The sequence below is a fragment of the Vitis riparia genome, chromosome 5, assembly GCF_004353265.1.
Source record: "Vitis riparia cultivar Riparia Gloire de Montpellier isolate 1030 chromosome 5, EGFV_Vit.rip_1.0, whole genome shotgun sequence".
NCBI lineage: Eukaryota > Viridiplantae > Streptophyta > Magnoliopsida > Vitales > Vitaceae > Vitis > Vitis riparia.
In genome coordinates, this window is record NC_048435.1 from 14,213,719 (window position 1) to 14,221,185 (window position 7,467).

The window sequence follows — 7,467 nt, forward strand, 5'->3', positions numbered from 1 at the left end:
CCGGCCCCGCCCCCAGCCCCCACCCCCAGTTCTGATGTCATCCCCAGAAACGAAACTTCTATTTTTATCCCCCAAAATCTTCTTTCAGAGCCTTCCACACAACGCCTCATGTCTTCCACTCGCCGTGGGACATCCACCCTTAATACACTTGGTTTACCAACAAATATTGATTTTCTTCCCTTGTGTTATTTTTTCCTCTGTTCCTCTATAGCCATTTTTTTGGTGCAAAAAAAAAAAAAAAAAAATAGTGTTTTGAAGATGAAAGCAACTTCTTATAGCTTTTATGTTGGAATTCTCTCTACCCATTTCAATTTGATTTGTCCATGTTGTTTGAATTATTCTTAGCGTACACAAAATCCAATATAATCATTTCAACTTCTTCCGTGGTTATGTACAAAACTACAAAAGTCAAACGCTACATCAGATGATATCCATTTTTAAAATTTAAAATAAACATAATGAATTTGTCATATTTTTACTATAAATATTTTATTGGAAACGTGATACCATCTGATTGTTTTTTCTCAGGGATTCGTCACAAATTGTCTAAAATAATATGAATGTATTACAAGTACCATTTTTTTAAAAGGAAAAATTAAAAAGACTTGTCAATGATAAAATCATACTTACATTAAGATATGGACAAGGCATTTGAAATGCTCAATCTTGTAGGCAGAGGAATGTTAGGAAAGAATCCGGTGTGAAATGCATGGCATCTAGATTGTTACAAAAGGCAAACCAAATTAGGAATCAAAGTTCCAGTCGAATTGGATGTGGTGGGGATTCGGGGAAACAGACGCGGTGGCACATGCGACATGCCCCACGCGCATGTGAATGGAAAGCCTTACCCATTCCCAGCTGGGTGGGGTCCCATCATTCCCATCTCCTCACTTCCTCTCCATTTCACACCACCGATCTACAATATCAACGCAAATTACTCCGAATTAACCTTAATAACGACAATTTTTGGACTCAAAGAGTCAAAGCCCCATTGATAAGATATCCATCTCTTTATAGTTTTTAAGAAAGATGGCCCAGCATCTTGATTCATTCTTCCATAATGTTAATCGTGGGGGGTGATCACACGGTAAGGTTGTGTTGGGGAACGCATTCTTCATTTTTGGATCAAGTTTAATTATTTTATTTTACCTTTTAATAACATACACATGATTTCTTTCTTTTCTCTTCTTACTATTACTATAACCGTTTTCAAGCGTGAACATGATTAGGATTCAATTCATTCCTCTGGGTTTACCATTCACACCACTTCTTTCCACCGTTCCCCGGTTGCCCTTCACATTTAAGGACCAAATTTTGATTTTTTTTTTTTCTTTACTTTTTTAACATGAAACTCCCACGATATTCAAGTCACATTTAGTTGGTAGAATAAAATACAATAAAATATGTATATTTTAAAATATCACATTGAATAAGATTTACATATCTTAATATATGATTTTCAATTAAATATGTCAAATGAATATGATATTCTAAGATAGTATATCTAATAAGATATATTATATTATATTTGTATTTAATTTATAAAAAAAAGTATATATTAATTTTTTGATATTTAAAATAAAAATGATATTATATTTCAATATATTCTATTTTAAAAATATATGAAAATTTTCTTATATTTAACAATATTCTTGACTAAAATATTTAAATATTATAATAAATTTTTTTATATTATATTATTAAATTATACATATATTAATTTTATTTTACAATATATTTTATAAATATTGTTTAAGTTCTTTTTTTAACCATAACTTTAATTTTATAATAAAAATTTATTTTAAAAAATAAGTAATATAAAAAATAAAAATTGATAAACAAATAAAGTTACGATACATGAAATATATATATATATATATATATATATATGTTTTAAATCTTAATTTAGAATTAACGTGTGAAAAAATATAAAATATATAAAAAAATGGATGGTATATTATTCACTTATCCTATTCTAGCTTTGGTTCAACATATAATATAATAAATAATGATATAACTTATCATTTCTTTTAATATATTTTCTTTTCATTACTAATTTGTTTTCTTTTGTAAATAGTCTATTGATTAGAAATTAATTATATTCTAGGTAATTAGGAAAATTTCAATAAATGTTTATGCTGAAACCCCACTTAAACTAACCACTACCAATGTAGATGCTTCAATTCTAAACCCCGTTCATTGGTTACGATCTCTTTAGCTATATTGATAGAGCCACTTGTCCACCCATCACTCTTATTACCAACGTCGCCATTATGCCTAACCTGACCTATTCCTCATGGCTTCGTTAAAATCAATTGATCCTAAATATACTAATTGACTTATTTTTACCTACTATAATTCCATTCATTATCCTGTCACAACCTCTGATGAAACATGAACCATTCTCGCTAATACTTATGTCACACCATTGCGTCCAATCTCATTTGTCTTTAACAATCCTATCAATAATCCTACCGCCAATCAAACATAAAATAAAATATGTCATCCTTCCTCTTATCTTATATCACGTCACATCCAAGAAATCAAATGTAGCATGGAGGGAGAAAAAACCTTTATAGTATTAAACCCCCTTCTTTAAAACTTCCTAACATAAAATTGGATTGCACCAAACTTGTGGCCGGTGAAAAGAATAAAACAATATGGTTTACAAATCACACTCCAAATTCAAACCAAAAATCACCATCCATGGCATAAAAAGTCAATCCTCCATCAACCACCCACACCCGCCGAAATTTAAGCCGTGATAGTCAATGAAGGAGGAAATGGACAAACGAGGATGTAGTTCTGATAATATGATAAGTGTGATTCGGTGACCTACTTGTGTTTCTTTCATCTTCCCTTTCTGGTTGTGGGTAAGATGAGATGTGGTGAACTGCTTCTCCTACTCACATCTCTTGCATTAAAGTTCGAGGGTTAGTCAACAGTTGGATCCACTAAAATTCAAATTTAATTCAATTTGGATTGTTAAAGTTGTAATCTTGATGCTTGATCAATCACATGGCTTTGAATGACTGAGGTTTCAGAATGCTGGGAATTTGACTTTTTTCACAATCATAAGACACATTATCATTTCCCATCTTTTGTGGGAATTTGGGATTCAATAATTCAAATTTTGCCTTGATACGCTATATAGGCATTCATAAATTAATATTGTATAAATGGGATTTATGCATGAAATAATTATAATATAAAAAAGGTTGAGTAATAATTAAGGTTGTGAAATAATAAAAAAAGATAGTGACAATAATTAAGACAAATAAAGATAAAAAGACAAAACGAAAAGAGAAACTTAAGAATAAGTTAATAGTTTTTCATTATTGTTTAAAATTACTTTTAACATTAAATTATATTATTAAATTATTTTATTAAACATATTTAATTTATTTAATGATTTAAATTAAGTATTAAGTCTTTAATGATTTATATTAATTTATTTAATGGGTGTTAGTTTACCAAACACCCATTTTGTTCTTTTTCTTGATAGAGCATATTGGAGGTAAATTTTGCTTGATTCAGTATACAGTGAAACATGTCACTAAAAATTATACTTATAACAAATGGACTAATATAAGTCCATATTAGAATTTAATATTATTTCAAATATTGCAAGGACAAAGTATGGTGGTAACAGTTGGGGTTTTGGTAATGGTCACCTTTCAAGATCCAAAGCCTATTGCGGGGTGTTGTTTTAAGTCCAAGCAAGCAAGAAAAACTGGGCATAGATTCCACTCGTACACTTGGGTAAGTTGACAGTACAGCTTCATCATCAATTTGGCTTTACCCAAGATGAGTTGTGGGTCATACCACATGACCTCTTTTCTACCTCTGTCTAGCAAGAGTACACTAAAAGTTTTGGATTCAGAAAAAGAATCTTGTTTTTATTTGGTTTTAACATAGGGCAAAATGATATAAAATTATGAATAATCCTGATAGTTCCTTGAGGCAAACAAGCCCTCATACATGAGACAGAAATGGATGAAGACAGGGGGAGGCCCAACTAATATTAAATTTAGTGGTTAGTGGTTAAACTGAAGAGTTTAGTTTGGGTTGCTATCCAACTCCACCCCAACCCATGTACGGTGGAGAGTGTATTAGGGTTAACCCAGGGTTGTGGCAGTCAAAAACCCACATAATGAATTTAGAAAAAGGGGATGGGAATGATGTCACAAGTTGGAGATGAATAGAGAGATTAGTCCTTTTGGCCTCTTGGGCTTTTGGGTTGTTGGCGTTATTCAAATTGGAATAGGTTGCTTGGTTGAATTGTGTTGATAATGGCTCCACACCAAATCCCTAAATCCTCCATTATCTCATACAAATCGATTCCTTTATCTTAGCTTTCAACATTCTGTTTCTACAATGACAACCAACAATGTCTCCATCGATTCTATGCATGCTCAAGGCAGGCATATCACATCTCTACTCACCGCCCTAACCCCAACCTAAAAGGGTTTCAGTAAAAAAATATCTTTATATTTGAGGGAAAATTATGTTATAGTCACCCACTTTGCGAGGTATTCAAGCTTCTTGGCCCAACTTTGTGGGATCCAGGCCCAAGGACCAAAAACGAAAAAATAAATCTCTAAGGTCCTGTTTGATTTGATGGATATAACATGAGATACGATAAGAAATGAGATATTATATCCTATTCCATATTTGATTGATGATGGGATATAATAAGTTATCCCACTACTTATTATATCCCATGTTTAACCAAAGGTAGAATATGATAAGTGGTGGGATATATGATATATCATCCCATTTTTTTTTTCTTCATATATTTCATATAGAATATGTTAATCCCGTGATAAGATATGAGATATATATCTCATGTACCAAAAATTCATTTTTTTATTTATCAATTTTTTGTTTTTTAATATATTCATTTTTCAAAACATTTTTTTTATTATAAATTAAATTTATGATTAAAAAAGAAAAACTAAAAAATGTTTATAAAATAATATTAATATATGATATATAAATTATTTTTATATATTAAATAATATAATATATATATATATATATATATATATATATATATAAATTATTTAGTAAAGTTTAAATATTTTAATTATGAATATTGTTAAACATAACAAAATTTTTATTTTTTTTAAATAGAAAATATTTGAATACGATATAATTTTTGTTTTAAACATTGAAAATAATATATATTTCATATTATTTTTTATTCATTTCACAAATTAATTATAAATATAATATAACATATATGTTACCTTAAAATATCATATTCATAGGATATATATATCCAATGATATTATATACCATTGAAAATTATATCACAAATATGCATATCTTATCAAATAAGATATGATATCCTAAAATATACATATCATATCTTATCTTATTCCGTCAACCAAACATAGTCTAAGTAACAAGTAAGTAGTGCCTACCAATAGCCGTTTACCTCAAGTATCATTTCCATGTACTTTACAAATCTTTCCTAAATGTAATCCTCTTCTTGATCTAGGTTGTTATATATATGTATTTTTTTTCTAATCTTTTCTAATTTTACAAAAAGTTTTATGAAATGTCAAATTTTTAGATGAATATTACAATATATTTTTCCCATTAAATATGAGGAGAAACATTTCAAAAATTTTAATAATAAATTATAATATTTTAAAATTTTACTCAAAATTTTATCAAATCTGAATATTAAATAATAAGGAATAAATACAAAACAAATGAATAAAAATTTATCTATAAAAAATGTAATAATAAATTTTGTATATAATAAAAGATACAAATTGTGTATTCTTTCTAATAAAAGAAGATAATATTTTAATAAAATTTATAAATAATAATATTTGATAAATGATAAGTAAAAATAATATTATATTAAAAATAATTTAAAAAATAAATCAAATATATATATTTTTTTTAAAAAGTAATGCAAATAAATAAACTTTCTTCATTATCTGCATATATATATATATGTACTCATCATTTACAAAGATTGGTTTGGTCTAAATTCCCATAATATTTGGTATGATTTTTGAATTCTAAATTATTTTTAAAAATTATTAGAATCATTAAAGAATCAAATGCAATAACATTGAATAGTACATGTGTTTACTCATATTTAATTTCTAATTAATTTATTTAAAAATTTTAAAGTAAATGAACCAACCTGAATCAAATGAGATTTAATGTGTTGGATTCATTAATAAGTCTAGTAAATTTTAAAAATATTTTTGAACTCAAAAATTAAAAAAATTAATATAAGAATTTCTTGTGCTAAGATTAGTTTAAAGGAGAAACTAGAATAGTTATTTTTTGAGTAGTTTTGTTCCAAAAAATTTGGTATTAATTGGTTTAATAAATAAATAAATAAATAAATAATGAAAAAAAAACTCAAACTTATTTTAAAAAATAATTATAAAAAACAATAATAATATTAACAAAAAAAAAAAAAAACACAACTACAACAACAAACCAATATCTGGGATCCCTAAAAATCAAAGAGCTCCTCCCCCTTTTCATACATCCTGCAGCCCCGAAAATAAATAGCCAAGCCCCTAACAAAACTCATTTAAAAAAATCAGCAAGAGGGCTGTAGAGCCGTTTTCCCTCTTCCCATTGCATCTCCGTCAATCAACCCACGCAAATGGGTCCAAAGCAACAATCAAGCATCCAAGCCCAACTCAAAATGATTCAGCAATAACACCAACAAATGGGCCCAAATCAATGTCCATAAAATTAAAGTCCAACTCAAAATGCAAGCCCAAATCGGCCCAATCCCACAAACGATTACTATTCAGATCAAAGAATAATTACCTCACCAATTTTCAAACTCTTAGAACGAGAGTCGCAATGAAGGTGCGTGGATGGAGACGACAACGGCGGCAGCGGGTATAGCGGAAATGGAGATGGAGAGAGAGAGGAAGAGGGAAAGATGGGGGCAGAGAGAGAGAGGATAAGTTGTGTTTGTGTGTGTGAGTGAGAGAGAGGATTAAAACAAAATAAAATAAAATTATAAATTATTTACATAAGCAAAATAATTCATGAATAAGAATTATAATAAAGAAGACACCAAGATGATTGAAAATTAAATAAACAAAATATTTCATTTATTATATATATATATAAAGCACACTCATTCTCTAACACAATTTCAATCGGGCATTAACAAGTCTGTACCAATAAAAGAACACCATAAGCTGAAAAAATTTAGTATCAGGGAAATAAAATAAATTAACTTTACGAAATTTCATGTAATTTAAGGGAAATAAAATAAATTAACTCTACGAAATTTCATGTAATTTAATCTCATTCATCTTAGGGGTTGTTTGATATGTGGGAATATAAGATGAGAATAGTCATTTTATTCCTTCCCTCCCTGGTTCACATGTTTAGATAAATTTTATAAAGGTAAGAATTGAATAAAAAATAAATATGATATAAATCAAATCCCATTTATAAGTGAGA